Source organism: Taudactylus pleione, unplaced genomic scaffold (genome assembly GCF_031769625.1).
Source record: "Taudactylus pleione unplaced genomic scaffold, aTauple2 ptg000550l, whole genome shotgun sequence".
Lineage (NCBI taxonomy): Eukaryota > Metazoa > Chordata > Amphibia > Anura > Myobatrachidae > Taudactylus > Taudactylus pleione.
In genome coordinates this window covers 2,917,501-2,942,908 of record NW_028284952.1, presented here as the reverse complement: position 1 = coordinate 2,942,908, position 25,408 = coordinate 2,917,501, and the positions used below count along the sequence as shown (strand labels likewise).

Genomic DNA, 25,408 nt, shown 5'->3' with positions numbered 1-25,408 from the left:
CTATTACTTCTTAACCCAAGTAAATTCAATGATTATTTGAAAAATGAAATGTAAAATGTAATAGAAAAGAATGTTATGGCAGTATAAAATTATCTACAGCTCCTGGTATTCCCAGGTGGTCTCCCATCCAAGTACTAACCAGGCCCAACACTGCATAGTTTCCAAGATCAGATGAGATTGGGCAAGTCCAGCGTGGTTTGGCTGTAGGTGCTCAAAAACATTAACTTTAGACCTCTTTTACTTCTTAACTCAAGTAAATTCATTGATAAGTTGAAAAAATTAAATGTAAAATGTAATAGAAAAGAATGTTTTGGCTGTCTACAATTACCTACAGCACCTGGTATTCCCAGGTGGTTTCCCATCCAAGTACAAACCAGGCCCAACACTGCATAGTTTGCAAGATCAGACGAGATTGGGCATGTCCAGTGTGGTTTGGCTGTAGGTGCTCAAAAGCATTAAATTTAGACCTCTATTACTTCTTAACTCAAGTAAATTCATTGATAAGTTGAAAAAATTAAATGTAAAATGTAATAGAAAAGAATGTTATGGCAGTATAAAATTACCTACAGCACCTGATATTCCCAGGTGGTCTCCCATCCAAGTACTAACCAGGCCCAACACTGCACAGCTTCCAAGATCAGACGAGATTGGGCATGTCCTCTGTGGTTTGACTATAGGTGCTCAAAAAAATTAACTTTAGACCTCTTTTACTTCTTAACTCAAGTAAATTCATTGATAAGTTGAAAAAATTAAAAGTAAAATGTAATAGAAAAGAATGTTATGGCTGCATAAAATTACCTACAGCACCTGGCATGCCCAGGTAGTTTCCCATCCAAGTACTAACCAGGCCCAACACTGCATAGCTTCCAAGATCAGACGAGATCGGGCATGTCCAGTGTGGTTTGGCTGTAGGTGCTCAAAAACATTAACTTTAGACCTCTTTTACTTCTTAACTCAAGTAAATTCAATGATTAGTTGAAAAATGAAATGTAAAATGTAATAGAAAAGAATGTTATGGCAGTATAAAATTACCTACAGCTCCTCGTATTCCCAGGTGGTCTCCCATCCAAGTACTAACCAGGCCCAACACTGCATAGCTTCCAAGATCAGATGAGATTGGGCATGTCCAGTGTGGTTTGGCTGTAGGTGCCCAAAACCGTTAACTTTAGACCTCTATTACTTCTTAACTCAAGTAAATTCATTGATAAGATGAAAAAATTAAATGTAAAATGTAATAGAAAAGAATGTTATGGCAGTATAAAATTACCTACAGCACCTGGTATTCCCAGGTGGTCTCCCATCCAAGTACTAACCAGGCCCAACACTGCATAGCTTCCAAGATCAAACAAGATTGGGCATGTCCAGTGTGGTTTGGCTGTAGGTGCTCAAAAACATTAACTTTAGACCTCTTTTACTTCTTAACTCAAGTAAATTCAAAGATAAGTTGAAAAAAGAAATGTAAAATGTAATAGAAAAGAATGTTTTGCCAGTATAAAATTACCTACAGCTCCTGGTATTCCCAGGTGGTCTCCCATCCAAGTACTAACCAGGCCCAACACTGCATAGCTTTCAAGATCAGACAAGATTGGGCATGTCCAGTGAGGTTTGGCTGTAGGTGCTCAAAAACATTAACTTTAGACCTCTTTTACTTCTTAACTCAAGTAAATTCAATGATAAGTTGAAAAATGAAATGTAAAATGTAATAGAAAAGAATGTTTTGCCAGTATAAAATTACCTACAGCTCCTGGTATTCCCAGGTGGTCTCCCATCCAAGTACTAACCAGGCCCAACACTGCATAGCTTCCAAGATCAGATGAGATTGGGCATGTCCAGTGTGGTTTGGCTGTAGGTGCCCAAAACCTTTAACTTTAGACCTCTATTACTTCTTAACTCAAGTAAATTCATTGATAAGTTGAAAAAATTAAATGTAAAATGTAATAGAAAAGAATGTTATGGCAGTATAAAATTACCTACAGCACCTGGTATTCCCAGGTGGTCTCCCATCCAGGTACTAACCAGGCCCAACACTGCATAGCTTCCAAGATCAGACGAGATTGGGCATGTCCTCTGTGGTTTGACTATAGGTGCTCAAAAACATTAACTTTAGACCTCTTTTACTTCTTAACTCAAGTAAATTCATTGATAAGTTGAAAAAATTAAAAGTAAAATGTAATAGAAAAGAATGTTATGGCTGCATAAAATTACCTACAGCACCTGGCATGCCCAGGTAGTTTCCCATCCAAGTACTAACCAGGCCCAACACTGCATAGCTTCCAAGATCAGACGAGATCGGGCATGTCCAGTGTGGTTTGGCTGTAGGTGCTCAAAAACATTAACTTTAGACCTCTTTTACTTCTTAACTCAAGTAAATTCAATGATTAGTTGAAAAATGAAATGTAAAATGTAATAGAAAAGAATGTTATGGCAGTATAAAATTACCTACAGCACCTGGTATTCCCAGGTGGTCTCCCATCCAAGTACTAACCAGGCCCAACACTGCATAGCTTCCAAGATCAAACAAGATTGGGCATGTCCAGTGTGGTTTGGCTGTAGGTGCTCAAAAACATTAACTTTAGACCTCTTTTACTTCTTAACTCAAGTAAATTCAAAGATAAGTTGAAAAAAGAAATGTAAAATGTAATAGAAAAGAATGTTTTGCCAGTATAAAATTACTTACTGCTCCTGGTATTCCCAGGTGGTCTCCCATCCAAGTACTAACCAGGCCCAACACTGCATAGCTTCCAAGATCAGACAAGATTGGGCAAGTCCAGTGAGGTTTGGCTGTAGGTGCTCAAAAACATTAACTTTAGACCTCTTTTACTTCTTAACTCAAGTAAATTCAATGATAAGTTGAAAAATGAAATGTAAAGTGTAATAGAAAAGAATGTTTTGCCAGTATAAAATTACCTACAGCACCTGGTATTCCCAGGTGGTCTCCCATCCAAGTACTAACCAGGCCCAACACTGCATAGTTTCCAAGATCAGACAAGATTGGGCATGTCCAGTGTGGTTTGGCTGTAGGTGCTCAAAAACATTAACTTTAGACCTCTTTTACTTCTTAACTCAAGTAAATTCAATGATAAGTTGAAAAAATTAAATGTAAAATGTAATAGAAAAGAATGTTTTGGCTGTATAAAATTTGCTACAGCAACTGGTATTCCCAGGTGGTCTCCCATCCAAGTACAAACCAGGCCCAACACAGCAAGGCTTACAAGATCAGACGAGATTGGGCATGTCCAGTGTGGTTTGGCTGTAGGTGCTCAAAATCATTAAATTTAGACCTCTATTACTTCTTAACTCAAGTAAATTCATTGATAAGTTGAAAAAATTAAATGTAAAATGTAATAGAAAAGAATGTTATGGCAGTATAAAATTACCTACAGCACCTGGTATTCCCAGGGGGTCTCCCATCCAAGTACTAACCAGGCCCAACACTGCATAGCTTCCAAGAACAGAAGAGATTGGGAATGTCCAGTGTGGTTTGACTGTAGGTGCTCAAAAACATTAACTTTAGACCTCTATTACTTCTTAACTCAAGTAAATTCATTGATAAGTTGAAAAAATGTAATAGAAAAGAATGTTATGGCTATATAAAATTACCTACAGCACCTGGTAATCCCAGGTGGTCTTCCGTCCAAGTACTAACCAGGCCCAACACTGCATAGCTTCCAAGATAAAATGAGATTGGGTATGTCCAGTGTGGTTTGGCTGTAGGCGCTCAAAAACATTAACTTTAGACCTCTTTTACTTCTTAACTCAAATAAATTCATTGATAAGTTGAAAAAATTAAATGTAAAATGTAATAGAAAAGAATGTTATGGCTCTATAAAATTACCTACAGCACCTGGTATTCCCAGGTGGTCTCCCATCCAAGTACTAACCAGGCCCAACACTGCATAGCTTCCAAGATCAGATGAGATTGGGCATGTCCTCTGTGGTTTGACTGTAGGTGCTCAAAAACATTAACTTTAGACCTCTTTTACTTCTTAACTCAAGTAAATTCATTGATAAGTTGAAAACATTAAAAGTAAAATGTAATAGAAAAGAATGTTATGGCTGCATAAAATTACCTACAGCACCTGGCATGCCCAGGTAGTCTCCCATCCAAGTACTAACCAGGCCCAACACTGCATAGCTTCCAAGATCAGATGAGATTGGGCATGTCCAGTGTGGTTTGGCTGTAGGTGCCCAAAACCATTAACTTTAGACCTCTATTACTTCTTAACTCAAGTAAATTCATTGATAAGTTGAAAAAATTAAATGCAAAATGTAATAGAAAAGAATGTTATGGCAGTATAAAATTACCTACAGCATCTGGTATTCCCAGGTGGTCTCCCATCCAAGTACTAACCAGGCCCAACACTGCATAGCTTCCAAGATCAAACAAGATTGGGCAAGTCCAGTGTGGTTTGGCTGTAGGTGCTCAAAAACATTAACTTTAGACCTCTTTTACTTCTTAACTCAAGTAAATTCAAAGATAAGTTGAAAAAAGAAATGTAAAATGTAATAGAAAAGAATGTTTTGCCAGTATAAAATTACCTACAGCTCCTGGTATTCCCAGTTGGTCTCCCATCCAAGTACAAACCAGGCCCAACACTGCATAGCTTCCAAGATCAGACAAGATTGGGCATGTCCAGTGTGGTTTGGCTGTAGGTGCTCAAAAACATTAACTTTAGACCTCTTTTACTTCTTAACTCAAGTAAATTCAATGATTAGTTGAAAAATGAAATGTAAAATGTAATAGAAAAGAATGTTTTGCCAGTATAAAATTACCTACAGCACCTGGTATTCCCAGGTGGTCTCCCATCCAAGTACTAACCAGGCCCAACACTGCATAGCTTCCAAGATCAGACGAGATTGGGCATGTCCAGTGTGGTTTGGCTGTAGATGCCCAAAACCATTAAATTTAGACCTCTATTACTTCTTAACTCAAGTAAATTCATTGATAAGTTGAAAAAATTAAATGTAAAATGTAATAGAAAAGAATGTTATGGCTCTATAAAATTACCTTCAGCACCTGGTATTCCCAGGTGGTCTCCCATCCAAGTACTAACCAGGCCCAACACTGCATAGCTTCCAAGATCAGACAAGATTGGGCATGTCCAGTGTGGTTTGGCTGTAGGTGTTCAAATACATTAACTTTAGACCTCTTTTACTTAACGCAAGTAAATTCATTGATAAGTTGAAATAATTAAATGTAAAATGTAATAGAAAAGAATGTTATGGCAGTATAAAATTACCTACAGCACCTGGTATTCCCAGGTGGTCTCCCATCCAAGTACTAACCAGGCCCAACACTGCATAGCTTCCAAGATCAAACAAGATTGGGCATGTCCAGTGTGGTTTGGTTGTAGGTGCTCAAAAACATTAACTATAGACCTCTTTTACTTCTTAACTCAAATAAATTCATTGATAAGTTGAAAAAATTAAATGTAAAATGTAATAGAAAAGAATGCTATGCATCTATAAAATTACCTACAGCACCTGGTATTCCCAGGTGGTCTCCCATCCAAGTACTAACCAGGCCCAACACTGCATAGTTTCCAAGATCAGATGAGATTGGGCAAGTCCAGCGTGGTTTGGCTGTAGGTGCTCAAAAACATTAACTTTAGACCTCTTTTACTTCTTAACTCAAGTAAATTCATTGATAAGTTGAAAAAATTAAATGTAAAATGTAATAGAAAAGAATGTTTTGGCTGTCTAAAATTACCTACAGCACCTGGTATTCCCAGGTGGTTTCCCATCCAAGTACAAACCAGGCCCAACACTGCATAGTTTGCAAGATCAGACGAGATTGGGCATGTCCAGGGTGGTTTGGCTGTAGGTGCTCAAAAACATTAAATTTAGACCTCTATTACTTCTTAACTCAAGTAAATTCATTGATAAGTTGAAAAAATTAAATGTAAAATGTAATAGAAAAGAATGTTATGGCAGTATAAAATTACCTACAGCACCTGGCATGCCCAGGTAGTTTCCCATCCAAGTACTAACCAGGCCCAACACTGCATAGCTTCCAAGATCAGACGAGATCGGGCATGTCCAGTGTGGTTTGGCTGTAGGTGCTCAAAAACATTAACTTTAGACCTCTTTTACTTCTTAACTCAAGTAAATTCAAAGATAAGTTGAAAAAAGAAACGTAAAATGTAATAGAAAAGAATGTTTTGCCAGTATAAAATTACTTACTGCTCCTGGTATTCCCAGGTGGTCTCCCATCCAAGTATTAACCAGGCCCAACACTGCATAGCTTCCAAGACCAGACAAGATTGGGCATGTCCAGTGAGGTTTGGCTGTAGGTGCTCAAAAACATTAACTTTAGACCTCTTTTACTTCTTAACTCAAGTAAATTCAATGATAAGTTGAAAAATGAAATGTAAAATGTAATAGAAAAGAATGTTTTGCCAGTATAAAATTACCTACAGCACCTGATATTCCCAGGTGGTCTCCCATCCAAGTACTAACCAGGCCCAACACTGCATAGCTTCCAAGATCAGACAAGATTGGGCATGTCCAGTGTGGTTTGGCTGTAGGTGCTCAAAAACATTAACTTTAGACCTCTTTTACTTCTTAACTCAAGTAAATTCAATGATAAGTTGAAAAAATTAAATGTAAAATGTAATAGAAAAGAATGTTTTGGCTGTATAAAATTTGCTACAGCAACTGGTATTCCCAGGTGGTCTCCCATCCAAGTACAAACCAGGCCCAACACAGCAAGGCTTACAAGATCAGACGAGATTGGGCATGTCCAGTGTAGTTTGGCTGTAGGTGCTCAAAATCATTAAATTTAGACCTCTATTACTTCTTAACTCAAGTAAATTCATTGATAAGTTGAAAAAATTAAATGTAAAATGTAATAGAAAAGAATGTTATGGCAGTATAAAATTACCTACAGCACCTGGTATTCCCAGGGGGTCTCCCATCCAAGTACTAACCAGGCCCAACACTGCATAGCTTCCAAGATCAGACGAGATTGGGAATGTCCAGTGTGGTTTGACTGTAGGTTCTCAAAAACATTAACTTTAGACCTCTTTTACTTCTTAACTCAAGTAAATTCATTGATAAGTTGAAAAAATGTAATAGAAAAGAATGTTATGGCTATATAAAATTACCTACAGCACCTGGTAATCCCAGGTGGTCTTCTGTCCAAGTACTAACCAGGCCCAACACTGCATAGCTTCCAAGATAAAATGAGATTGGGTATGTCCAGTGTGGTTTGGCTGTAGGCGCTCAAAAACATTAACTTTAGACCTCTTTTACTTCTTAACTCAAATAAATTCATTGATAAGTTTAAAAAATTAAATGTAAAATGTAATAGAAAAGAATGTTATGGCTCTATAAAATTACCTACAGCACCTGGTATTCCCAGGTGGTCTCCCATCCAAGTAATAACCAGGCACAACACTGCATAGCTTCCAAGATCAGATGAGATTGGGCATGTCCTCTGTGGTTTGACTGTAGGTGCTCAAAAACATTAACTTTAGACCTCTTTTACTTCTTAACTCAAGTAAATTCATTGATAAGTTGAAAACATTAAAAGTAAAATGTAATAGAAAAGAATGTTATGGCTGCATAAAATTACCTACAGCACCTGGCATGCCCAGGTAGTCTCCCATCCAAGTACTAACCAGGCCCAACACTGCATAGCTTCCAAGATCAGATGAGATTGGGCATGTCCAGTGTGGTTTGGCTGTAGGTGCCCAAAACCATTAACTTTAGACCTCTATTACTTCTTAACTCAAGTAAATTCATTGATAAGTTGAAAAAATTAAATGCAAAATGTAATAGAAAAGAATGTTATGGCAGTATAAAATTACCTACAGCATCTGGTATTCCCAGGTGGTCTCCCATCCAAGTACTAACCAGGCCCAACACTGCATAGCTTCCAAGATCAAACAAGATTGGGCATGTCCAGTGTGGTTTGGCTGTAGGTGCTCAAAAACATTAACTTTAGACCTCTTTTACTTCTTAACTCAAGTAAATTCAAAGATAAGTTGAAAAAAGAAATGTAAAATGTAATAGAAAAGAATGTTTTGCCAGTATAAAATTACCTACAGCTCCTGGTATTCCCAGTTGGTCTCCCATCCAAGTACAAACCAGGCCCAACACTGCATAGCTTCCAAGATCAGACAAGATTGGGCATGTCCAGTGTGGTTTGGCTGTAGGTGCTCAAAAACATTAACTTTAGACCTCTTTTACTTCTTAACTCAAGTAAATTCAATGATAAGTTGAAAAAATTAAATGTAAAATGTAATAGAAAAGAATGTTTTGGCTGTATAAAATTTGCTACAGCAACTGGTATTCCCAGGTGGTCTCCCATCCAAGTACAAACCAGGCCCAACACAGCAAGGCTTAAAAGATCAGACGAGATTGGGCATGTCCAGTGTGGTTTGGCTGTAGGTGCTCAAAATCATTAAATTTAGACCTCTATTACTTCTTAACTCAAGTAAATTCATTGATAAGTTGAAAAAATTAAATGTAAAATGTAATAGAAAAGAATGTTATGGCAGTATAAAATTACCTACAGCACCTGGTATTCCCAGGGGGTCTCCCATCCAAGTACTAACCAGGCCCAACACTGCATAGCTTCCAAGATCAGACGAGATTGGGAATGTCCAGTGTGGTTTGACTGTAGGTGCTCAAAAACATTAACTTTAGACCTCTTTTACTTCTTAACTCAAGTAAATTCATTGATAAGTTGAAAAAATGTAATAGAAAAGAATGTTATGGCTATATAAAATTACCTACAGCACCTGGTAATCCCAGGTGGTCTTCTGTCCAAGTACTAACCAGGCCCAACACTGCATAGCTTCCAAGATAAAATGAGATTGGGTATGTCCAGTGTGGTTTGGCTGTAGGCGCTCAAAAACATTAACTTTAGACCTCTTTTACTTCTTAACTCAAATAAATTCATTGATAAGTTTAAAAAATTAAATGTAAAATGTAATAGAAAAGAATGTTATGGCTCTATAAAATTACCTACAGCACCTGGTATTCCCAGGTGGTCTCCCATCCAAGTAATAACCAGGCACAACACTGCATAGCTTCCAAGATCAGATGAGATTGGGCATGTCCTCTGTGGTTTGACTGTAGGTGCTCAAAAACATTAACTTTAGACCTCTTTTACTTCTTAACTCAAGTAAATTCATTGATTAGTTGAAAACATTAAAAGTAAAATGTAATAGAAAAGAATGTTATGGCTGCATAAAATTACCTACAGCACCTGGCATGCCCAGGTAGTCTCCCATCCAAGTACTAACCAGGCCCAACACTGCATAGCTTCCAAGATCAGATGAGATTGGGCATGTCCAGTGTGGTTTGGCTGTAGGTGCCCAAAACCATTAACTTTAGACCTCTTTTACTTCTTAACTCAAGTAAATTCAAAGATAAGTTGAAAAAAGAAATGTAAAATGTAATAGAAAAGAATGTTTTGCCAGTATAAAATTACCTACAGCTCCTGGTATTCCCAGTTGGTCTCCCATCCAAGTACAAACCAGGCCCAACACTGCATAGCTTCCAAGATCAGACAAGATTGGGCATGTCCAGTGTGGTTTGGCTGTAGGTGCTCAAAAACATTAACTTTAGACCTCTTTTACATCTTAACTCAAGTAAATTCAATGATTAGTTGAAAAATGAAATGTAAAATGTAATAGAAAAGAATGTTTTGCCAGTATAAAATTACCTACAGCACCTGGTATTCCCAGGTGGTCTCCAATCCAAGTACTAACCAGGCCCAACACTGCATAGCTTCCAAGATCAGACGAGATTGGGCATGTCCAGTGTGGTTTGGCTGTAGATGCCCAAAACCATTAAATTTAGACCTCTATTACTTCTTAATTCAAGTAAATTCATTGATAAGTTGAAAAAATTAAATGTAAAATGTAATAGAAAAGAATGTTATGGCAGTATAAAATTACCTACAGCACCTGGTATTCCCAGGTGGTCTCCCATCCAAGTACTAACCAGGCCCAACACTGCATAGCTTCCAAGATCAAACAAGATTGGGCATGTCCAGTGTGGTTTGGTTGTAGGTGCTCAAAAACATTAACTATAGACCTCTTTTACTTCTTAACTCAAATAAATTCATTGATAAGTTGAAAAAATTAAATGTAAAATGTAATAGAAAAGAATGCTATGCATCTATAAAATTACCTACAGCACCTGGTATTCCCAGGTGGTCTCCCATCCAAGTACTAACCAGGCCCAACACTGCATAGTTTCCAAGATCAGATGAGATTGGGCAAGTCCAGCGTGGTTTGGCTGTAGGTGCTCAAAAACATTAACTTTAGACCTCTTTTACTTCTTAACTCAAGTAAATTCATTGATAAGTTGAAAAAATTAAATGTAAAATGTAATAGAAAAGAATGTTTTGGCTGTCTAAAATTACCTACAGCACCTGGTATTCCCAGGTGGTCTCCCATCCAAGTACTAACCAGGCCCAACACTGCATAGCTTCCAAGATCAGATGAGATTGGGCATGTCCTCTGTGGTTTGACTATAGGTGCTCAAAAACATTAACTTTAGACCTCTGTTACTTCTTAACTCAAGTAAATTCATTGATAAGTTGAAAAAATTAAAAGTAAAATGTAATAGAAAAGATTGTTATGGCTGCATAAAATTACCTACAGCACCTGGCATGCCCAGGTAGTTTCCCATCCAAGTACTAACCAGGCCCAACACTGCATAGCTTCCAAGATCAGACGAGATCGGGCATGTCCAGTGTGGTTTGGCTGTAGGTGCTCAAAAACATTAACTTTAGACCTCTTTTACTTCTTAACTCAAGTAAATTCAATGATTAGTTGAAAAATGAAATGTAAAATGTAATAGAAAAGAATGTTATGGCAGTATAAAATTACCTACAGCTCCTTGTATTCCCAGGTGGTCTCCCATCCAAGTACTAACCAGGCCCAACACTGCATAGCTTCCAAGATCAAACAAGATTGGGCATGTCCAGTGTGGTTTGGCTGTAGGTGCTCAAAAACATTAACTTTAGACCTCTTTTACTTCTTAACTCAAGTAAATTCAAAGATAAGTTGAAAAAAGAAATGTAAAATGTAATAGAAAAGAATGTTTTGCCAGTATAAAATTACTTACTGCTCCTGGTATTCCCAGATGGTCTCCCATCCAAGTATTAACCAGGCCCAACACTGCATAGCTTCCAAGATCAGACAAGATTGGGCATGTCCAGTGAGGTTTGGCTGTAGGTGCTCAAAAACATTAACTTTAGACCTCTTTTACTTCTTAACTCAAGAAAATTCAAAGATAAGTTGAAAAAAGAAATGTAAAATGTAATAGAAAAGAATGTTTTGCCAGTATAAAATTACCTACAGCTCCTGGTATTCCCAGTTGGTCTCCCATCCAAGTACAAACCAGGCCCAACACTGCATAGCTTCCAAGATCAGACAAGATTGGGCATGTCCAGTGTGGTTTGGCTGTAGGTGCTCAAAAACATTAACTTTAGACCTCTTTTACTTCTTAACTCAAGTAAATTCAATGATTAGTTGAAAAATGAAATGTAAAATGTAATAGAAAAGAATGTTTTGCCAGTATAAAATTACCTACAGCACCTGGTATTCCCAGGTGGTCTCCAATCCAAGTACTAACCAGGCCCAACACTGCATAGCTTCCAAGATCAGACGAGATTGGGCATGTCCAGTGTGGTTTGGCTGTAGATGCCCAAAACCATTAAATTTAGACCTCTATTACTTCTTAATTCAAGTAAATTCATTGATAAGTTGAAAAAATTAAATGTAAAATGTAATAGAAAAGAATGTTATGGCAGTATAAAATTACCTACAGCACCTGGTATTCCAAGGTGGTCTCCCATCCAAGTACTAACCAGGCCCAACACTGCATAGCTTCCAAGATCAAACAAGATTGGGCATGTCCAGTGTGGTTTGGTTGTAGGTGCTCAAAAACATTAACTATAGACCTCTTTTACTTCTTAACTCAAATAAATTCATTGATAAGTTGAAAAAATTAAATGTAAAATGTAATAGAAAAGAATGCTATGCATCTATAAAATTACCTACAGCACCTGGTATTCCCAGGTGGTCTCCCATCCAAGTACTAACCAGGCCCAACACTGCATAGTTTCCAAGATCAGATGAGATTGGGCAAGTCCAGCGTGGTTTGGCTGTAGGTGCTCAAAAACATTAACTTTAGACCTCTTTTACTTCTTAACTCAAGTAAATTCATTGATAAGTTGAAAAAATTAAATGTAAAATGTAATAGAAAAGAATGTTTTGGCTGTCTAAAATTACCTACAGCACCTGGTATTCCCAGGTGGTTTCCCATCCAAGTACTAACCAGGCCCAACACTGCATAGCTTCCAAGATCAGATGAGATTGGGCATGTCCTCTGTGGTTTGACTATAGGTGCTCAAAAACATTAACTTTAGACCTCTGTTACTTCTTAACTCAAGTAAATTCATTGATAAGTTGAAAAAATTAAAAGTAAAATGTAATAGAAAAGATTGTTATGGCTGCATAAAATTACCTACAGCACCTGGCATGCCCAGGTAGTTTCCCATCCAAGTACTAACCAGGCCCAATACTGCATAGCTTCCAAGATCAGACGAGATCGGGCATGTCCAGTGTGGTTTGGCTGTAGGTGCTCAAAAACATTAACTTTAGACCTCTTTTACTTCTTAACTCAAGTAAATTCAATGATTAGTTGAAAAATGAAATGTAAAATGTAATAGAAAAGAATGTTATGGCAGTATAAAATTACCTACAGCTCCTTGTATTCCCAGGTGGTCTCCCATCCAAGTACTAACCAGGCCCAACACTGCATAGCTTCCAAGATCAAACAAGATTGGGCATGTCCAGTGTGGTTTGGCTGTAGGTGCTCAAAAACATTAACTTTAGACCTCTTTTACTTCTTAACTCAAGTAAATTCAAAGATAAGTTGAAAAAAGAAATGTAAAATGTAATAGAAAAGAATGTTTTGCCAGTATAAAATTACTTACTGCTCCTGGTATTCCCAGGTGGTCTCCCATCCAAGTATTAACCAGGCCCAACACTGCATAGCTTCCAAGATCAGACAAGATTGGGCATGTCCAGTGAGGTTTGGCTGTAGGTGCTCAAAAATATTAACTTTAGACCTCTTTTACTTCTTAACTCAAGTAAATTCAATGATAAGTTGAAAAATGAAATGTAAAATGTAATAGAAAAGAATATTTTGCCAGTATAAAATTACCTACAGCACCTGGTATTCCCAGGTGGTCTCCCATCCAAGTACTAACCAGGCCCAACACTGCATAGATTCCAAGATCAGACAAGATTGGGCATGTCCAGTGTGGTTTGGCTGTAGGTGCTCAAAAACATTAACTTTAGACCTCTTTTACTTCTTAACTCAAGTAAATTCAATGATAAGTTGAAAAAATTAAATGTAAAATGTAATAGAAAAGAATGTTTTGGCTGTATAAAATTTGCTACAGCAACTGGTATTCCCAGGTGGTCTCCCATCCAAGTACAAACCAGGCCCAACACAGCAAGGCTTACAAGATCAGACGAGATTGGGCATGTCCAGTGTGGTTTGGCTGTAGGTGCTCAAAATCATTAAATTTAGACCTCTATTACTTCTTAACTCAAGTAAATTCATTGATAAGTTGAAAAAATTAAATGTAAAATGTAATAGAAAAGAATGTTATGGCAGTATAAAATTACCTACAGCACCTGGTATTCCCAGGGGGTCTCCCATCCAAGTACTAACCAGGCCCAACACTGCATAGCTTCCAAGATCAGACGAGATTGGGAATGTCCAGTGTGGTTTGACTGTAGGTGCTCAAAAACATTAACTTTAGACCTCTTTTACTTCTTAACTCAAGTAAATTCATTGATAAGTTGAAAAAATGTAATAGAAAAGAATGTTATGGCTATATAAAATTACCTACAGCACCTGGTAATCCCAGGTGGTCTTCCGTCCAAGTACTAACCAGGCCCAACACTGCATAGCTTCCAAGATAAAATGAGATTGGGTATGTCCAGTGTGGTTTGGCTGTAGGCGCTCAAAAACATTAACTTTAGACCTCTTTTACTTCTTAACTCAAATAAATTCATTGATAAGTTGAAAAAATTAAATGTAAAATGTAATAGAAAAGAATGTTATGGCTCTATAAAATTACCTACAGCACCTGGTATTCCCAGGTGGTCTCCCATCCAAGTACTAACCAGGCCCAACACTGCATAGCTTCCAAGATCAGACGAGATCGGGCATGTCCAGTGTGGTTTGGCTGTAGGTTCTCAAAAACATTAACTTTAGACCTCTTTTACTTCTTAACTCAAGTAAATTCAATGATTAGTTGAAAAATGAAATGTAAAATGTAATAGAAAAGAATGTTATGGCAGTATAAAATTACCTACAGCTCCTCGTATTCCCAGGTGGTCTCCCATCCAAGTACTAACCAGGCCCAACACTACATAGCTTCCAAGATCAAACAAGATTGGGCATGTCCAGTGTGGTTTGGCTGTAGGTGCTCAAAAACATTAACTTTAGACCTCTTTTACTTCTTAACTCAAGTAAATTCAAAGATAAGTTGAAAAAAGAAATGTAAAATGTAATAGAAAAGAATGTTTTGCCAGTATAAAATTACTTACTGCTCCTGGTATTCCCAGGTGGTCTCCCATCCAAGTATTAACCAGGCCCAACACTGCATAGCTTCCAAGATCAGACAAGATTGGGCATGTCCAGTGAGGTTTGGCTGTAGGTGCTCTAAAACATTAACTTTAGACCTCTTTTACTTCTTAACTCAAGTAAATTCAATGATAAGTTGAAAAATGAAATGTAAAATGTAATAGAAAAGAATGTTTTGCCAGTATAAAATTACCTACAGCACCTGGTATTCCCAGGTGGTCTCCCATCCAAGTACTAACCAGGCCCAACACTGCATAGCTTCCAAGATCAGACAAGATTGGGCATGTCCAGTGTGGTTTGGCTGTAGGTGCTCAAAAACATTAACTTTAGACCTCTTTTACTTCTTAACTCAAGTAAATTCAATGATAAGTTGAAAAAATTAAATGTAAAATGTAATAGAAAAGAATGTTTTGGCTGTATAAAATTTGCTACAGCAACTGGTATTCCCAGGTGGTCTCCCATCCAAGTACAAACCAGGCCCAACAGAGCAAGGCTTACAAGATCAGACGAGATTGGGCATGTCCAGTGTGGTTTGGCTGTAGGTGCTCAAAATCATTAAATTTAGACCTCTATTACTTCTTAACTCAAGTAAATTCATTGATAAGTTGAAAAAATTAAATGTAAAATGTAATAGAAAAGAATGTTATGGCAGTATAAAATTACCTACAGCACCTGGTATTCCCAGGGGGTCTCCCATCCAAGTACTAACCAGGCCCAACACTGCATAGCTTCCAAGATCAGACGAGATTGGGAATGTCCAGTGTGGTTTGACTGTAGGTGCTCAAAAACATTAACTTTAAACCTCTTTTACTTCTTAACTCAAGTAAATTCATTGATAAGTTGAAAAAATGTAATAGAAAAGAATGTTATGGCTATATAAAATTACCTACAGCACCTGGTAATCCCAGGTGGTCTTCCGTCCAAGTACTAACCAGGCCCAACACTGCATAGCTTCCAAGATAAAATGAGATTGGGTATGTCCAGTGTGGTTTGGCTGTAGGCGCTCAAAAACATTAACTTTAGACCTCTTTTACTTCTTAACTCAAATAAATTCATTGATAAGTTGAAAAAATTAAATGTAAAATGTAATAGAAAAGAATGTTATGGCTCTATAAAATTACCTACAGCACCTGGTATTCCCAGGTGGTCTCCCATCCAAGTACTAACCAGACCCAACACTGCATAGCTTCCAAGATCAGATGAGATTGGGCATGTCCTCTGTGGTTTGACTGTAGGTGCTCAAAAACATTAACTTTAGACTTCTTTTACTTCTTAACTCAAGTAAATTCATTGATAAGTTGAAAACATTAAAAGTAAAATGTAATAGAAAAGAATGTTATGGCTGCATAAAATTACCTACAGCACCTGGCATGCCCAGGTAGTCTCCCATCCAAGTACTAACCAGGCCCAACACTGCATAGCTTCCAAGATCAGATGAGATTGGGCATGTCCAGTGTGGTTTGGCTGTAGGTGCCCAAAACCATTAACTTTAGACCTCTATTACTTCTTAACTCAAGTAAATTCATTGATAAGTTGAAAAAATTAAATGCAAAATGTAATAGAAAAGAATGTTATGGCAGTATAAAATTACCTACAGCACCTGGTATTCCCAGGTGGTCTCCCATCCAAGTACTAACCAGGCCCAACACTGCATAGCTTCCAAGATCAAACAAGATTGGGCATGTCCAGTGTGGTTTGGCTGTAGGTGCTTTAAAACATTAACTTTAGACCTCTTTTACTTCTTAACTCAAGTAAATTCAAAGATAAGTTGAAAAAAGAAATGTAAAATGTAATAGAAAAGAATGTTTTGCCAGTATAAAATTACCTACAGCTCCTGGTATTCCCAGTTGGTCTCCCATCCAAGTACAAACCAGGCCCAACACTGCATAGCTTCCAAGATCAGACAAGATTAGCCATGTACAGTGTGGTTTGGCTGTAGGTGCTCAAAAACATTAACTTTAGACCTCTATTACTTCTTAACTCAAGTAAATTCATTGATAAGTTGAAAAAATTAAATGTAAAATGTAATAGAAAAGAATGTTATGGCAGTATAAAATTACCTACAGCACCTGGTATTCCCAGGTGGTCTCCCATCCAAGTACTAACCAGGCCCAACACTGCATAGCTTCCAAGATCAGACGAGATTGGGCATGTCCAGTGTGGTTTGGCTGTAGATGCCCAAAACCATTAAATTTAGACCTCTATTACTTCTTAACTCAAGTAAATTCATTGATAAGTTGAAAAAATTAAATGTAAAATGTAATAGAAAAGAATGTTATGGCAGTATAAAATTACCTACAGCACCTGGTATTCCCAGGTGGTCTCCCATCCAAGTACTAACCAGGCCCAACACTGCATAGCTTCCAAGATCAAACAAGATTGGGCATGTCCAGTGTGGTTTGGTTGTAGGTGCTCAAAAACATTAACTATAGACCTCTTTTACTTCTTAACTCAAATAAATTCATTGATAAGTTGAAAAAATTAAATGTAAAATGTAATAGAAAAGAATGCTATGCATCTATAAAATTACCTACAGCACCTGGTATTCCCAGGTGGTCTCCCATCCAAGTACTAACCAGGCCCAACACTGCATAGTTTCCAAGATCAGATGAGATTGGGCAAGTCCAGCGTGGTTTGGCTGTAGGTGCTCAAAAACATTAACTTTAGACCTCTTTTACTTCTTAACTCAAGTAAATTCATTGATAAGTTGAAAAAATTAAATGTAAAATGTAATAGAAAAGAATGTTTTGGCTGTCTAAAATTACCTACAGCACCTGGTATTCCCAGGTGGTTTCCCATCCAAGTACAAACCAGGCCCAACACTGCATAGTTTGCAAGATCAGACGAGATTGGGCATGTCCAGTGTGGTTTGGCTGTAGGTGCTCAAAAGCATTAAATTTAGACCTCTATTACTTCTTAACTCAAGTAAATTCATTGATAAGTTGAAAAAATTAAATGTAAAATGTATTAGAAAAGAATGTTATGGCAGTATAAAATTACCTACAGCACCTGATATTCCCAGGTGGTCTCCCATCCAAGTACTAACCAGGCCCAACACTGCATAGCTTCCAAGATCAGATGAGATTGGGCATGTCCTCTGTGGTTTGACTATAGGTGCTCAAAAACATTAACTTTAGACCTCTGTTACTTCTTAACTCAAGTAAATTCATTGATAAGTTGAAAAAATTAAAAGTAAAATGTAATAGAAAAGAATGTTATGGCTGCATAAAATTACCTACAGCACCTGGCATGCCCAGGTAGTTTCCCATCCAAGTACTAACCAGGCCCAACTCTGCATAGCTTCCAAGATCAGATGAGATCGGGAATGTCCAGTGTGGTTTGGCTGTAGGTGCTCAAAAACATTAACTTTAGACCTCTTTTACTTCTTAACTCAAATAAATTCATTGATAAGTTGAAAAAATTAAATGTAAAATGTAATAGAAAAGAATGTTATGGCTCTATAAAATTACCTACAGCACCTGGTATTCCCAGGTGGTCTCCCATCCAAGTACTAACCAGACCCAACACTGCATAGTTTCCAAGATCAGATGAGATTGGGCATGTCCTCTGTGGTTTGACTGTAGGTGCTCAAAAACATTAACTTTAGACCTCTTTTACTTCTTAACTCAAGTAAATTCATTGATAAGTTGAAAACATTAAAAGTAAAATGTAATAGAAAAGAATGTTATGGCTGCATAAAATTACCTACAGCACCTGGCATGCCCAGGTAGTCTCCCATCCAAGTACTAACCAGGCCCAACACTGCGTAGCTTCCAAGATCAGATGAGATTGGGCATGTCCAGTGTGGTTTGGCTGTAGGTGCTCAAAAACATTAACTTTAGACCTCTTTTACTTCTTAACTCAAGTAAATTCAATGATTAGTTGAAAAATGAAATGTAAAATGTAATAGAAAAGAATGTTTTGCCAGTATAAAATTACCTACAGCACCTGGTATTCCCAGGTGGTCTCCAATCCAAGTACTAACCAGGCCCAACACTGCATAGCTTCCAAGATCAGACGAGATTGGGCATGTCCAGTGTGGTTTGGCTGTAGATGCCCAAAACCATTAAATTTAGACCTCTATTACTTCTTAATTCAAGTAAATTCATTGATAAGTTGAAAAAATTAAATGTAAAATGTAATAGAAAAGAATGTTATGGCAGTATAAAATTACCTACAGCACCTGGTATTCCAAGGTGGTCTCCCATCCAAGTACTAACTAGGCCCAACACTGCATAGCTTCCAAGATCAAACAAGATTGGGCATGTCCAGTGTGGTTTGGTTGTAGGTGCTCAAAAACATTAACTATAGACCTCTTTTACTTCTTAACTCAAATAAATTCATTGATAAGTTGAAAAAATTAAATGTAAAATGTAATAGAAAAGAATGCTATGCATCTATAAAATTACCTACAGCACCTGGTATTCCCAGGTGGTCTCCCATCCAAGTACTAACCAGGCCCAACACTGCATAGTTTCCAAGATCAGATGAGATTGGGCAAGTCCAGCGTGGTTTGGCTGTAGGTGCTCAAAAACATTAACTTTAGACCTCTTTTACTTCTTAACTCAAGTAAATTCATTGATAAGTTGAAAAAATTAAATGTAAAATGTAATAGAAAAGAATGTTTTGGCTGTCTAAAATTACCTACAGCACCTGGTATTCCCAGGTGGTCTCCCATCCAAGTACTAACCAGGCCCAACACTGCATAGCTTCCAAGATCAGATGAGATTGGGCATGTCCTCTGTGGTTTGACTATAGGTGCTCAAAAACATTAACTTTAGACCTCTGTTACTTCTTAACTCAAGTAAATTCATTGATAAGTTGAAAAAATTAAAAGTAAAATGTAATAGAAAAGATTGTTATGGCTGCATAAAATTACCTACAGCACCTGGCATGCCCAGGTAGTTTCCCATCCAAGTACTAACCAGGCCCAACACTGCATAGCTTCCAAGATCAGACGAGATCGGGCATGTCCAGTGTGGTTTGGCTGTAGGTGCTCAAAAACATTAACTTTAGACCTCTTTTACTTCTTAACTCAAGTAAATTCAATGATTAGTTGAAAAATGAAATGTAAAATGTAATAGAAAAGAATGTTATGGCAGTATAAAATTACCTACAGCTCCTTGTATTCCCAGGTGGTCTCCCATCCAAGTACTAACCAGGCCCAACACTGCATAGCTTCCAAGATCAAACAAGATTGGGCATGTCCAGTGTGGTTTGGCTGTAGGTGCTCAAAAACATTAACTTTAGACCTCTTTTACTTCTTAACTCAAGTAAATTCAAAGATAAGTTGAAAAAAGAAATGTAAAATGTAATAGAAAAGAATGTTTTGCCAGTATAAAATTACTTACTGCTCCTGGTATTCCCAGGTGGTCTCCCATCCAAGTATTAACCAGGCCCAACACTGCATAGCTTCCAAGATCAGACAAGATTGGGCATGTCCAGTGAGGTTTGGCTGTAGGTGCTCAAAAACATTAACTTTAGACCTCTTTTACTTCTTAACTCAAGTAAATTCAATGATAAGTTGAAAAATGAAATGTAAAATGTAATAGAAAAGAATATTTTGCCAGTATAAAATTACCTACAGCACCTGGTATTCCCAGGTGGTCTCCCATCCAAGTACTAACCAGGCCCAACACTGCATAGATTCCAAGATCAGACAAGATTGGGCATGTCCAGTGTGGTTTGGCTGTAGGTGCTCAAAAACATTAACTTTAGACCTCTTTTACTTCTTAACTCAAGTAAATTCAATGATAAGTTGAAAAAATTAAATGTAAAATGTAATAGAAAAGAATGTTTTGGCTGTATAAAATTTGCTACAGCAACTGGTATTCCCAGGTGGTCTCCCATCCAAGTACAAACCAGGCCCAACACAGCAAGGCTTACAAGATCAGACGAGATTGGGCATGTCCAGTGTGGTTTGGCTGTAGGTGCTCAAAATCATTAAATTTAGACCTCTATTACTTCTTAACTCAAGTAAATTCATTGATAAGTTGAAAAAATTAAATGTAAAATGTAATAGAAAAGAATGTTATGGCAGTATAAAATTACCTACAGCACCTGGTATTCCCAGGGGGTCTCCCATCCAAGTACTAACCAGGCCCAACACTGCATAGCTTCCAAGATCAGACGAGATTGGGAATGTCCAGTGTGGTTTGACTGTAGGTGCTCAAAAACATTAACTTTAGACCTCTTTTACTTCTTAACTCAAGTAAATTCATTGATAAGTTGAAAAAATGTAATAGAAAAGAATGTTATGGCTATATAAAATTACCTACAGCACCTGGTAATCCCAGGTGGTCTTCCGTCCAAGTACTAACCAGGCCCAACACTGCATAGCTTCCAAGATAAAATGAGATTGGGTATGTCCAGTGTGGTTTGGCTGTAGGCGCTCAAAAACATTAACTTTAGACCTCTTTTACTTCTTAACTCAAATAAATTCATTGATAAGTTGAAAAAATTAAATGTAAAATGTAATAGAAAAGAATGTTATGGCTCTATAAAATTACCTACAGCACCTGGTATTCCCAGGTGGTCTCCCATCCAAGTACTAACCAGGCCCAACACTGCATAGCTTCCAAGATCAGACGAGATCGGGCATGTCCAGTGTGGTTTGGCTGTAGGTTCTCAAAAACATTAACTTTAGACCTCTTTTACTTCTTAACTCAAGTAAATTCAATGATTAGTTGAAAAATGAAATGTAAAATGTAATAGAAAAGAATGTTATGGCAGTATAAAATTACCTACAGCTCCTCGTATTCCCAGGTGGTCTCCCATCCAAGTACTAACCAGGCCCAACACTGCATAGCTTCCAAGATCAAACAAGATTGGGCATGTCCAGTGTGGTTTGGCTGTAGGTGCTCAAAAACATTAACTTTAGACCTCTTTTACTTCTTAACTCAAGTAAATTCAAAGATAAGTTGAAAAAAGAAATGTAAAATGTAATAGAAAAGAATGTTTTGCCAGTATAAAATTACTTACTGCTCCTGGTATTCCCAGGTGGTCTCCCATCCAAGTATTAACCAGGCCCAACACTGCATAGCTTCCAAGATCAGACAAGATTGGGCATGTCCAGTGAGGTTTGGCTGTAGGTGCTCTAAAACATTAACTTTAGACCTCTTTTACTTCTTAACTCAAGTAAATTCAATGATAAGTTGAAAAATGAAATGTAAAATGTAATAGAAAAGAATGTTTTGCCAGTATAAAATTACCTACAGCACCTGGTATTCCCAGGTGGTCTCCCATCCAAGTACTAACCAGGCCCAACACTGCATAGCTTCCAAGATCAGACAAGATTGGGCATGTCCAGTGTGGTTTGGCTGTAGGTGCTCAAAATCATTAAATTTAGACCTCTATTACTTCTTAACTCAAGTAAATTCATTGATAAGTTGAAAAAATTAAATGTAAAATGTAATAGAAAAGAATGTTATGGCAGTATAAAATTACCTACAGCACCTGGTATTCCCAGGGGGTCTCCCATCCAAGTACTAACCAGGCCCAACACTGCATAGCTTCCAAGATCAGACGAGATTGGGAATGTCCAGTGTGGTTTGACTGTAGGTGCTCAAAAACATTAACTTTAGACCTCTTTTACTTCTTAACTCAAGTAAATTCATTGATAAGTTGAAAAAATGTAATAGAAAAGAATGTTATGGCTATATAAAATTACCTACAGCACCTGGTAATCCCAGGTGGTCTTCCGTCCAAGTACTAACCAGGCCCAACACTGCATAGCTTCCAAGATAAAATGAGATTGGGTATGTCCAGTGTGGTTTGGCTGTAGGCGCTCAAAAACATTAACTTTAGACCTCTTTTACTTCTTAACTCAAATAAATTCATTGATAAGTTGAAAAAATTAAATGTAAAATGTAATAGAAAAGAATGTTATGGCTCTATAAAATTACCTACAGCACCTGGTATTCCCAGGTGGTCTCCCATCCAAGTACTAACCAGGCCCAACACTGCATAGCTTCCAAGATCAGACGAGATCGGGCATGTCCAGTGTGGTTTGGCTGTAGGTTCTCAAAAACATTAACTTTAGACCTCTTTTACTTCTTAACTCAAGTAAATTCAATGATTAGTTGAAAAATGAAATGTAAAATGTAATAGAAAAGAATGTTATGGCAGTATAAAATTACCTACAGCTCCTCGTATTCCCAGGTGGTCTCCCATCCAAGTACTAACCAGGCCCAACACTGCATAGCTTCCAAGATCAAACAAGATTGGGCATGTCCAGTGTGGTTTGGCTGTAGGTGCTCAAAAACATTAACTTTAGACCTCTTTTACTTCTTAACTCAAGTAAATTCAAAGATAAGTTGAAAAAAGAAATGTAAAATGTAATAGAAAAGAATGTTTTGCCAGTATAAAATTACTTACTGCTCCTGGTATTCCCAGGTGGTCTCCCATCCAAGTATTAACCAGGCCCAACACTGCATAGCTTCCAAGATCAGACAAGATTGGGCATGTCCAGTGAGGTTTGGCTGTAGGTGCTCTAAAACATTAACTTTAGACCTCTTTTACTTCTTAACTCAAGTAAATTCAATGATAAGTTGAAAAATGAAATGTAAAATGTAATAGAAAAGAATGTTTTGCCAGTATAAAATTACCTACAGCACCTGGTATTCCCAGGTGGTCTCCCATCCAAGTACTAACCAGGCCCAACACTGCATAGCTTCCAAGATCAGACAAGATTGGGCATGTCCAGTGTGGTTTGGCTGTAGGTGCTCAAAAACATTAACTTTAGACCTCTTTTACTTCTTAACTCAAGTAAATTCAATGATAAGTTGAAAAAATTAAATGTAAAATGTAATAGAAAAGAATGTTTTGGCTGTATAAAATTTGCTACAGCAACTGGTATTCCCAGGTGGTCTCCCATCCAAGTACAAACCAGGCCCAACACAGCAAGGCTTACAAGATCAGACGAGATTGGGCATGTCCAGTGTGGTTTGGCTGTAGGTGCTCAAAATCATTAAATTTAGACCTCTATTACTTCTTAACTCAAGTAAATTCATTGATAAGTTGAAAAAATTAAATGTAAAATGTAATAGAAAAGAATGTTATGGCAGTATAAAATTACCTACAGCACCTGGTATTCCCAGGGGGTCTCCCATCCAAGTACTAACCAGGCCCAACACTGCATAGCTTCCAAGATCAGACGAGATTGGGAATGTCCAGTGTGGTTTGACTGTAGGTGCTCAAAAACATTAACTTTAAACCTCTTTTACTTCTTAACTCAAGTAAATTCATTGATAAGTTGAAAAAATGTAATAGAAAAGAATGTTATGGCTATATAAAATTACCTACAGCACCTGGTAATCCCAGGTGGTCTTCCGTCCAAGTACTAACCAGGCCCAACACTGCATAGCTTCCAAGATAAAATGAGATTGGGTATGTCCAGTGTGGTTTGGCTGTAGGCGCTCAAAAACATTAACTTTAGACCTCTTTTACTTCTTAACTCAAATAAATTCATTGATAAGTTGAAAAAATTAAATGTAAAATGTAATAGAAAAGAATGTTATGGCTCTATAAAATTACCTACAGCACCTGGTATTCCCAGGTGGTCTCCCATCCAAGTACTAACCAGACCCAACACTGCATAGCTTCCAAGATCAGATGAGATTGGGCATGTCCTCTGTGGTTTGACTGTAGGTGCTCAAAAACATTAACTTTAGACTTCTTTTACTTCTTAACTCAAGTAAATTCATTGATAAGTTGAAAACATTAAAAGTAAAATGTAATAGAAAAGAATGTTATGGCTGCATAAAATTACCTACAGCACCTGGCATGCCCAGGTAGTCTCCCATCCAAGTACTAACCAGGCCCAACACTGCATAGCTTCCAAGATCAGATGAGATTGGGCATGTCCAGTGTGGTTTGGCTGTAGGTGCCCAAAACCATTAACTTTAGACCTCTATTACTTCTTAACTCAAGTAAATTCATTGATAAGTTGAAAAAATTAAATGCAAAATGTAATAGAAAAGAATGTTATGGCAGTATAAAATTACCTACAGCACCTGGTATTCCCAGGTGGTCTCCCATCCAAGTACTAACCAGGCCCAACACTGCATAGCTTCCAAGATCAAACAAGATTGGGCATGTCCAGTGTGGTTTGGCTGTAGGTGCTCAAAAACATTAACTTTAGACCTCTTTTACTTCTTAACTCAAGTAAATTCAAAGATAAGTTGAAAAAAGAAATGTAAAATGTAATAGAAAAGAATGTTTTGCCAGTATAAAATTACCTACAGCTCCTGGTATTCCCAGTTGGTCTCCCATCCAAGTACAAACCAGGCCCAACACTGCATAGCTTCCAAGATCAGACAAGATTAGCCATGTACAGTGTGGTTTGGCTGTAGGTGCTCAAAAACATTAACTTTAGACCTCTATTACTTCTTAACTCAAGTAAATTCATTGATAAGTTGAAAAAATTAAATGTAAAATGTAATAGAAAAGAATGTTATGGCAGTATAAAATTACCTACAGCACCTGGTATTCCCAGGTGGTCTCCCATCCAAGTACTAACCAGGCCCAACACTGCATAGCTTCCAAGATCAGACGAGATTGGGCATGTCCAGTGTGGTTTGGCTGTAGATGCCCAAAACCATTAAATTTAGACCTCTATTACTTCTTAACTCAAGTAAATTCATTGATAAGTTGAAAAAATTAAATGTAAAATGTAATAGAAAAGAATGTTATGGCAGTATAAAATTACCTACAGCACCTGGTATTCCCAGGTGGTCTCCCATCCAAGTACTAACCAGGCCCAACACTGCATAGCTTC

At 37.4% G+C, this 25,408-nt stretch overlaps 12 non-coding genes and 90 pseudogenes across 12 annotated transcripts; all 102 read right to left on the bottom strand.

Annotated features, from left to right (window-relative positions):
* Positions 1–90: 90 nt before the first annotated feature.
* On the bottom strand, positions 91–209 carry LOC148494387 (5S ribosomal RNA; annotated as a pseudogene).
* Positions 210–325: 116 nt separating this feature from the next.
* Positions 326–444, bottom strand: LOC148494386 (5S ribosomal RNA; annotated as a pseudogene).
* Positions 445–560: 116 nt separating this feature from the next.
* Positions 561–679, bottom strand: LOC148494385 (5S ribosomal RNA; annotated as a pseudogene).
* A 116-nt stretch (positions 680–795) lies between these two features.
* Positions 796–914, bottom strand: LOC148494384 (5S ribosomal RNA; annotated as a pseudogene).
* A 115-nt stretch (positions 915–1,029) lies between these two features.
* LOC148494383 (5S ribosomal RNA) lies at positions 1,030–1,148 on the bottom strand (annotated as a pseudogene).
* A 116-nt stretch (positions 1,149–1,264) lies between these two features.
* On the bottom strand, positions 1,265–1,383 carry LOC148494382 (5S ribosomal RNA; annotated as a pseudogene).
* Positions 1,384–1,498: 115 nt separating this feature from the next.
* Positions 1,499–1,617, bottom strand: LOC148494381 (5S ribosomal RNA; annotated as a pseudogene).
* Positions 1,618–1,732: 115 nt separating this feature from the next.
* Positions 1,733–1,851, bottom strand: LOC148494380 (5S ribosomal RNA). The gene has a single exon (XR_015871247.1). It is a non-coding gene; the product is annotated as a 5S ribosomal RNA (ribosomal RNA).
* Positions 1,852–1,967: 116 nt separating this feature from the next.
* On the bottom strand, positions 1,968–2,086 carry LOC148494379 (5S ribosomal RNA; annotated as a pseudogene).
* Positions 2,087–2,202: 116 nt separating this feature from the next.
* On the bottom strand, positions 2,203–2,321 carry LOC148494378 (5S ribosomal RNA; annotated as a pseudogene).
* A 115-nt stretch (positions 2,322–2,436) lies between these two features.
* Positions 2,437–2,555, bottom strand: LOC148494377 (5S ribosomal RNA; annotated as a pseudogene).
* A 115-nt stretch (positions 2,556–2,670) lies between these two features.
* LOC148494376 (5S ribosomal RNA) lies at positions 2,671–2,789 on the bottom strand (annotated as a pseudogene).
* Positions 2,790–2,904: 115 nt separating this feature from the next.
* Positions 2,905–3,023, bottom strand: LOC148494375 (5S ribosomal RNA; annotated as a pseudogene).
* A 351-nt stretch (positions 3,024–3,374) lies between these two features.
* LOC148494374 (5S ribosomal RNA) lies at positions 3,375–3,493 on the bottom strand (annotated as a pseudogene).
* A 104-nt stretch (positions 3,494–3,597) lies between these two features.
* On the bottom strand, positions 3,598–3,716 carry LOC148494373 (5S ribosomal RNA; annotated as a pseudogene).
* A 116-nt stretch (positions 3,717–3,832) lies between these two features.
* LOC148494372 (5S ribosomal RNA) lies at positions 3,833–3,951 on the bottom strand (annotated as a pseudogene).
* Positions 3,952–4,067: 116 nt separating this feature from the next.
* Positions 4,068–4,186, bottom strand: LOC148494371 (5S ribosomal RNA; annotated as a pseudogene).
* A 116-nt stretch (positions 4,187–4,302) lies between these two features.
* Positions 4,303–4,421, bottom strand: LOC148494370 (5S ribosomal RNA; annotated as a pseudogene).
* A 115-nt stretch (positions 4,422–4,536) lies between these two features.
* Positions 4,537–4,655, bottom strand: LOC148494369 (5S ribosomal RNA; annotated as a pseudogene).
* Positions 4,656–4,770: 115 nt separating this feature from the next.
* On the bottom strand, positions 4,771–4,889 carry LOC148494368 (5S ribosomal RNA). The gene has a single exon (XR_015871135.1). It is a non-coding gene; the product is annotated as a 5S ribosomal RNA (ribosomal RNA).
* A 116-nt stretch (positions 4,890–5,005) lies between these two features.
* On the bottom strand, positions 5,006–5,124 carry LOC148494367 (5S ribosomal RNA; annotated as a pseudogene).
* A 113-nt stretch (positions 5,125–5,237) lies between these two features.
* LOC148494366 (5S ribosomal RNA) lies at positions 5,238–5,356 on the bottom strand (annotated as a pseudogene).
* Positions 5,357–5,472: 116 nt separating this feature from the next.
* LOC148494365 (5S ribosomal RNA) lies at positions 5,473–5,591 on the bottom strand. Its single transcript, XR_015871189.1, has one exon. It is a non-coding gene; the product is annotated as a 5S ribosomal RNA (ribosomal RNA).
* Positions 5,592–5,707: 116 nt separating this feature from the next.
* On the bottom strand, positions 5,708–5,826 carry LOC148494364 (5S ribosomal RNA; annotated as a pseudogene).
* Positions 5,827–5,942: 116 nt separating this feature from the next.
* On the bottom strand, positions 5,943–6,061 carry LOC148494363 (5S ribosomal RNA; annotated as a pseudogene).
* Positions 6,062–6,176: 115 nt separating this feature from the next.
* LOC148494362 (5S ribosomal RNA) lies at positions 6,177–6,295 on the bottom strand (annotated as a pseudogene).
* Positions 6,296–6,410: 115 nt separating this feature from the next.
* Positions 6,411–6,529, bottom strand: LOC148494361 (5S ribosomal RNA; annotated as a pseudogene).
* A 351-nt stretch (positions 6,530–6,880) lies between these two features.
* LOC148494360 (5S ribosomal RNA) lies at positions 6,881–6,999 on the bottom strand (annotated as a pseudogene).
* A 104-nt stretch (positions 7,000–7,103) lies between these two features.
* LOC148494359 (5S ribosomal RNA) lies at positions 7,104–7,222 on the bottom strand (annotated as a pseudogene).
* Positions 7,223–7,338: 116 nt separating this feature from the next.
* Positions 7,339–7,457, bottom strand: LOC148494358 (5S ribosomal RNA; annotated as a pseudogene).
* Positions 7,458–7,573: 116 nt separating this feature from the next.
* Positions 7,574–7,692, bottom strand: LOC148494357 (5S ribosomal RNA; annotated as a pseudogene).
* Positions 7,693–7,808: 116 nt separating this feature from the next.
* Positions 7,809–7,927, bottom strand: LOC148494356 (5S ribosomal RNA; annotated as a pseudogene).
* Positions 7,928–8,042: 115 nt separating this feature from the next.
* Positions 8,043–8,161, bottom strand: LOC148494355 (5S ribosomal RNA; annotated as a pseudogene).
* Positions 8,162–8,512: 351 nt separating this feature from the next.
* Positions 8,513–8,631, bottom strand: LOC148494354 (5S ribosomal RNA; annotated as a pseudogene).
* A 104-nt stretch (positions 8,632–8,735) lies between these two features.
* LOC148494353 (5S ribosomal RNA) lies at positions 8,736–8,854 on the bottom strand (annotated as a pseudogene).
* A 116-nt stretch (positions 8,855–8,970) lies between these two features.
* On the bottom strand, positions 8,971–9,089 carry LOC148494352 (5S ribosomal RNA; annotated as a pseudogene).
* Positions 9,090–9,205: 116 nt separating this feature from the next.
* LOC148494351 (5S ribosomal RNA) lies at positions 9,206–9,324 on the bottom strand (annotated as a pseudogene).
* A 115-nt stretch (positions 9,325–9,439) lies between these two features.
* Positions 9,440–9,558, bottom strand: LOC148494350 (5S ribosomal RNA; annotated as a pseudogene).
* Positions 9,559–9,673: 115 nt separating this feature from the next.
* On the bottom strand, positions 9,674–9,792 carry LOC148494349 (5S ribosomal RNA; annotated as a pseudogene).
* A 116-nt stretch (positions 9,793–9,908) lies between these two features.
* Positions 9,909–10,027, bottom strand: LOC148494348 (5S ribosomal RNA; annotated as a pseudogene).
* Positions 10,028–10,143: 116 nt separating this feature from the next.
* Positions 10,144–10,262, bottom strand: LOC148494347 (5S ribosomal RNA). Its single transcript, XR_015871187.1, has one exon. It is a non-coding gene; the product is annotated as a 5S ribosomal RNA (ribosomal RNA).
* Positions 10,263–10,378: 116 nt separating this feature from the next.
* Positions 10,379–10,497, bottom strand: LOC148494346 (5S ribosomal RNA; annotated as a pseudogene).
* Positions 10,498–10,613: 116 nt separating this feature from the next.
* Positions 10,614–10,732, bottom strand: LOC148494345 (5S ribosomal RNA; annotated as a pseudogene).
* Positions 10,733–10,847: 115 nt separating this feature from the next.
* On the bottom strand, positions 10,848–10,966 carry LOC148494344 (5S ribosomal RNA; annotated as a pseudogene).
* Positions 10,967–11,081: 115 nt separating this feature from the next.
* Positions 11,082–11,200, bottom strand: LOC148494343 (5S ribosomal RNA; annotated as a pseudogene).
* A 115-nt stretch (positions 11,201–11,315) lies between these two features.
* On the bottom strand, positions 11,316–11,434 carry LOC148494342 (5S ribosomal RNA; annotated as a pseudogene).
* Positions 11,435–11,549: 115 nt separating this feature from the next.
* LOC148494341 (5S ribosomal RNA) lies at positions 11,550–11,668 on the bottom strand (annotated as a pseudogene).
* A 116-nt stretch (positions 11,669–11,784) lies between these two features.
* Positions 11,785–11,903, bottom strand: LOC148494340 (5S ribosomal RNA; annotated as a pseudogene).
* A 116-nt stretch (positions 11,904–12,019) lies between these two features.
* LOC148494339 (5S ribosomal RNA) lies at positions 12,020–12,138 on the bottom strand. Its single transcript, XR_015871186.1, has one exon. It is a non-coding gene; the product is annotated as a 5S ribosomal RNA (ribosomal RNA).
* A 116-nt stretch (positions 12,139–12,254) lies between these two features.
* LOC148494338 (5S ribosomal RNA) lies at positions 12,255–12,373 on the bottom strand (annotated as a pseudogene).
* Positions 12,374–12,489: 116 nt separating this feature from the next.
* LOC148494337 (5S ribosomal RNA) lies at positions 12,490–12,608 on the bottom strand (annotated as a pseudogene).
* Positions 12,609–12,723: 115 nt separating this feature from the next.
* Positions 12,724–12,842, bottom strand: LOC148494336 (5S ribosomal RNA; annotated as a pseudogene).
* Positions 12,843–12,957: 115 nt separating this feature from the next.
* LOC148494335 (5S ribosomal RNA) lies at positions 12,958–13,076 on the bottom strand (annotated as a pseudogene).
* A 115-nt stretch (positions 13,077–13,191) lies between these two features.
* Positions 13,192–13,310, bottom strand: LOC148494334 (5S ribosomal RNA; annotated as a pseudogene).
* Positions 13,311–13,661: 351 nt separating this feature from the next.
* On the bottom strand, positions 13,662–13,780 carry LOC148494333 (5S ribosomal RNA; annotated as a pseudogene).
* Positions 13,781–13,884: 104 nt separating this feature from the next.
* On the bottom strand, positions 13,885–14,003 carry LOC148494332 (5S ribosomal RNA; annotated as a pseudogene).
* Positions 14,004–14,119: 116 nt separating this feature from the next.
* On the bottom strand, positions 14,120–14,238 carry LOC148494331 (5S ribosomal RNA). Its single transcript, XR_015870778.1, has one exon. It is a non-coding gene; the product is annotated as a 5S ribosomal RNA (ribosomal RNA).
* Positions 14,239–14,353: 115 nt separating this feature from the next.
* On the bottom strand, positions 14,354–14,472 carry LOC148494330 (5S ribosomal RNA; annotated as a pseudogene).
* A 115-nt stretch (positions 14,473–14,587) lies between these two features.
* Positions 14,588–14,706, bottom strand: LOC148494329 (5S ribosomal RNA; annotated as a pseudogene).
* A 115-nt stretch (positions 14,707–14,821) lies between these two features.
* Positions 14,822–14,940, bottom strand: LOC148494328 (5S ribosomal RNA; annotated as a pseudogene).
* A 351-nt stretch (positions 14,941–15,291) lies between these two features.
* Positions 15,292–15,410, bottom strand: LOC148494327 (5S ribosomal RNA; annotated as a pseudogene).
* A 104-nt stretch (positions 15,411–15,514) lies between these two features.
* Positions 15,515–15,633, bottom strand: LOC148494326 (5S ribosomal RNA; annotated as a pseudogene).
* A 116-nt stretch (positions 15,634–15,749) lies between these two features.
* LOC148494325 (5S ribosomal RNA) lies at positions 15,750–15,868 on the bottom strand (annotated as a pseudogene).
* A 116-nt stretch (positions 15,869–15,984) lies between these two features.
* Positions 15,985–16,103, bottom strand: LOC148494324 (5S ribosomal RNA; annotated as a pseudogene).
* Positions 16,104–16,219: 116 nt separating this feature from the next.
* On the bottom strand, positions 16,220–16,338 carry LOC148494323 (5S ribosomal RNA; annotated as a pseudogene).
* A 115-nt stretch (positions 16,339–16,453) lies between these two features.
* Positions 16,454–16,572, bottom strand: LOC148494322 (5S ribosomal RNA; annotated as a pseudogene).
* Positions 16,573–16,688: 116 nt separating this feature from the next.
* On the bottom strand, positions 16,689–16,807 carry LOC148494321 (5S ribosomal RNA). Its single transcript, XR_015871134.1, has one exon. It is a non-coding gene; the product is annotated as a 5S ribosomal RNA (ribosomal RNA).
* A 116-nt stretch (positions 16,808–16,923) lies between these two features.
* LOC148494320 (5S ribosomal RNA) lies at positions 16,924–17,042 on the bottom strand (annotated as a pseudogene).
* Positions 17,043–17,158: 116 nt separating this feature from the next.
* Positions 17,159–17,277, bottom strand: LOC148494319 (5S ribosomal RNA). The gene has a single exon (XR_015871185.1). It is a non-coding gene; the product is annotated as a 5S ribosomal RNA (ribosomal RNA).
* A 116-nt stretch (positions 17,278–17,393) lies between these two features.
* Positions 17,394–17,512, bottom strand: LOC148494318 (5S ribosomal RNA; annotated as a pseudogene).
* Positions 17,513–17,628: 116 nt separating this feature from the next.
* Positions 17,629–17,747, bottom strand: LOC148494317 (5S ribosomal RNA; annotated as a pseudogene).
* Positions 17,748–17,863: 116 nt separating this feature from the next.
* LOC148494316 (5S ribosomal RNA) lies at positions 17,864–17,982 on the bottom strand (annotated as a pseudogene).
* Positions 17,983–18,098: 116 nt separating this feature from the next.
* Positions 18,099–18,217, bottom strand: LOC148494315 (5S ribosomal RNA; annotated as a pseudogene).
* A 116-nt stretch (positions 18,218–18,333) lies between these two features.
* Positions 18,334–18,452, bottom strand: LOC148494314 (5S ribosomal RNA; annotated as a pseudogene).
* Positions 18,453–18,567: 115 nt separating this feature from the next.
* LOC148494313 (5S ribosomal RNA) lies at positions 18,568–18,686 on the bottom strand (annotated as a pseudogene).
* Positions 18,687–18,802: 116 nt separating this feature from the next.
* LOC148494312 (5S ribosomal RNA) lies at positions 18,803–18,921 on the bottom strand (annotated as a pseudogene).
* A 116-nt stretch (positions 18,922–19,037) lies between these two features.
* Positions 19,038–19,156, bottom strand: LOC148494311 (5S ribosomal RNA). Its single transcript, XR_015871184.1, has one exon. It is a non-coding gene; the product is annotated as a 5S ribosomal RNA (ribosomal RNA).
* A 116-nt stretch (positions 19,157–19,272) lies between these two features.
* Positions 19,273–19,391, bottom strand: LOC148494310 (5S ribosomal RNA; annotated as a pseudogene).
* A 116-nt stretch (positions 19,392–19,507) lies between these two features.
* On the bottom strand, positions 19,508–19,626 carry LOC148494309 (5S ribosomal RNA; annotated as a pseudogene).
* Positions 19,627–19,741: 115 nt separating this feature from the next.
* LOC148494308 (5S ribosomal RNA) lies at positions 19,742–19,860 on the bottom strand (annotated as a pseudogene).
* A 115-nt stretch (positions 19,861–19,975) lies between these two features.
* Positions 19,976–20,094, bottom strand: LOC148494307 (5S ribosomal RNA; annotated as a pseudogene).
* A 115-nt stretch (positions 20,095–20,209) lies between these two features.
* On the bottom strand, positions 20,210–20,328 carry LOC148494306 (5S ribosomal RNA; annotated as a pseudogene).
* A 351-nt stretch (positions 20,329–20,679) lies between these two features.
* On the bottom strand, positions 20,680–20,798 carry LOC148494305 (5S ribosomal RNA; annotated as a pseudogene).
* Positions 20,799–20,902: 104 nt separating this feature from the next.
* Positions 20,903–21,021, bottom strand: LOC148494304 (5S ribosomal RNA; annotated as a pseudogene).
* Positions 21,022–21,137: 116 nt separating this feature from the next.
* LOC148494303 (5S ribosomal RNA) lies at positions 21,138–21,256 on the bottom strand. Its single transcript, XR_015870776.1, has one exon. It is a non-coding gene; the product is annotated as a 5S ribosomal RNA (ribosomal RNA).
* A 115-nt stretch (positions 21,257–21,371) lies between these two features.
* LOC148494302 (5S ribosomal RNA) lies at positions 21,372–21,490 on the bottom strand (annotated as a pseudogene).
* A 115-nt stretch (positions 21,491–21,605) lies between these two features.
* LOC148494301 (5S ribosomal RNA) lies at positions 21,606–21,724 on the bottom strand (annotated as a pseudogene).
* Positions 21,725–21,839: 115 nt separating this feature from the next.
* Positions 21,840–21,958, bottom strand: LOC148494300 (5S ribosomal RNA; annotated as a pseudogene).
* A 116-nt stretch (positions 21,959–22,074) lies between these two features.
* LOC148494299 (5S ribosomal RNA) lies at positions 22,075–22,193 on the bottom strand (annotated as a pseudogene).
* A 104-nt stretch (positions 22,194–22,297) lies between these two features.
* LOC148494298 (5S ribosomal RNA) lies at positions 22,298–22,416 on the bottom strand (annotated as a pseudogene).
* A 116-nt stretch (positions 22,417–22,532) lies between these two features.
* LOC148494297 (5S ribosomal RNA) lies at positions 22,533–22,651 on the bottom strand. The gene has a single exon (XR_015870774.1). It is a non-coding gene; the product is annotated as a 5S ribosomal RNA (ribosomal RNA).
* A 115-nt stretch (positions 22,652–22,766) lies between these two features.
* Positions 22,767–22,885, bottom strand: LOC148494296 (5S ribosomal RNA; annotated as a pseudogene).
* Positions 22,886–23,000: 115 nt separating this feature from the next.
* LOC148494295 (5S ribosomal RNA) lies at positions 23,001–23,119 on the bottom strand (annotated as a pseudogene).
* Positions 23,120–23,234: 115 nt separating this feature from the next.
* LOC148494294 (5S ribosomal RNA) lies at positions 23,235–23,353 on the bottom strand (annotated as a pseudogene).
* A 351-nt stretch (positions 23,354–23,704) lies between these two features.
* Positions 23,705–23,823, bottom strand: LOC148494293 (5S ribosomal RNA; annotated as a pseudogene).
* A 104-nt stretch (positions 23,824–23,927) lies between these two features.
* Positions 23,928–24,046, bottom strand: LOC148494292 (5S ribosomal RNA; annotated as a pseudogene).
* Positions 24,047–24,162: 116 nt separating this feature from the next.
* On the bottom strand, positions 24,163–24,281 carry LOC148494291 (5S ribosomal RNA; annotated as a pseudogene).
* Positions 24,282–24,397: 116 nt separating this feature from the next.
* On the bottom strand, positions 24,398–24,516 carry LOC148494290 (5S ribosomal RNA; annotated as a pseudogene).
* Positions 24,517–24,632: 116 nt separating this feature from the next.
* On the bottom strand, positions 24,633–24,751 carry LOC148494289 (5S ribosomal RNA; annotated as a pseudogene).
* A 115-nt stretch (positions 24,752–24,866) lies between these two features.
* LOC148494288 (5S ribosomal RNA) lies at positions 24,867–24,985 on the bottom strand (annotated as a pseudogene).
* Positions 24,986–25,101: 116 nt separating this feature from the next.
* On the bottom strand, positions 25,102–25,220 carry LOC148494287 (5S ribosomal RNA). Its single transcript, XR_015871133.1, has one exon. It is a non-coding gene; the product is annotated as a 5S ribosomal RNA (ribosomal RNA).
* A 116-nt stretch (positions 25,221–25,336) lies between these two features.
* The window catches only part of LOC148494286 (5S ribosomal RNA), a 119-nt pseudogene continuing 47 nt past the window's right edge, over positions 25,337–25,408 (bottom strand).